Genomic DNA, 1,402 nt, shown 5'->3' with positions numbered 1-1,402 from the left:
CTCTCTCTCTATATATATAGATATATATATATTTATATATATATCTAAATCCCCGCGAAGTACTGCTTTTAAATTTTTATGAAGAAGAAAAGCTTTTTAAATTGAGGGAAAATATCCCAATAGCAATTTGTTAAGGATCTGTTTTTTTGTGAAGCAGCCTTAAAACAGCTTTTCTGCTGTTTTATAAACGAACGCCATATAAGGTCTACCTTTTTTCCTTGCTTCGCCAAGGAAAGAGCCTTTTTATTAAATCCAAGGGTTCTTCGCTTTTTTTTTTTTTGTTTGTTTATTACAATTGTTATAGTTCTGTTTGTATACGACGTTGTCAGTTCAGCACTCAGGTTGTAATATGACCAAGCTGTGCAAGCTTACTGTTACGAATGCAACGTATAGATGTACATGAGAAAAGCAATCTTGCCTCAAATCAATGGCAACCTTTTGTAGGTCTATGAACTTAGTTTAAAGTTTAGGTTTACACGGTGCTTTCTTTCCGAAGTACCTGCACTCATGAATATGTCTGTATGCGTCAGTCGCTGAAATCCCCGCGCTTCGCACCGGCGAGTACTGCTTTTAAATTTTTATTTAAGAAGAAAAGAAAACCTTTTAAAATTGAGGGAAAATATACCAATAACAGTTTGTTAAGGATCTGTTTTTTTGTGAAGCTGCGTTCACTCGAGTGATCACTTCGAGATGACTTGCTGGCTAACCATAAGCGTTACCTGGTAGGTAACCACCCATACAATCAGATTGTGAATCAGACTACGAATGCCGTGAATGTAATTACCCCGATCTACATGCTGTCAAATAAACGAACCACACGCCGTGGCGCAATTTTAGGGGCTTAGCCTCTAGCGCTGACGTCCGAGGTTCGATTCCCGTAAGAGAGTGAAGTGAGCGCTTTGCACCGGCGAAGTACTGCTTTTAAATTTTTATTAAGAAGAAAAGAAAACCTTTTTAAATTAAGTCTTAAAAAGAGCTGTAAAGATATTGACAATAAGCTACGCAAACCCACCAAGACATGCAATCGTTTAAATCAAAGCGCGAGTCGAAAAACACCATCCATAATATTAGTTAACGATTAACACATTTCTATATGTATTGTAAGCATTCAATACAACTGATAATATGTTGCGCTTATTTATCTGGTGTACTGACATTTTTGCGCGTTTAACGGCTGAAATCTAACGTGGTTTGTGCCCTTCAGAATGAAGAGTTTGCAGTTACCTTTTTAATAAAAGGCGAGCTTTTAAGCCTGAGAAATCACCCCGTAAATGCACACGTTTAATTGCACGTGTTAATATGTATGCTTACACAGTATTAAAAGACACTGAAAAAGTACACAGTATTAAAAGACAGTCAACAATTAACGTCATTTACCTTCGTTCCCGCGTTTGACTTGTGC

Source organism: Erpetoichthys calabaricus, chromosome 12 (assembly GCF_900747795.2).
Source record: "Erpetoichthys calabaricus chromosome 12, fErpCal1.3, whole genome shotgun sequence".
Classification (NCBI taxonomy): Eukaryota; Metazoa; Chordata; class Cladistia; order Polypteriformes; family Polypteridae; genus Erpetoichthys; species Erpetoichthys calabaricus.
The sequence above is the reverse complement of the archived record's forward strand: the minus strand, read 5'-3'. Positions refer to the sequence as shown.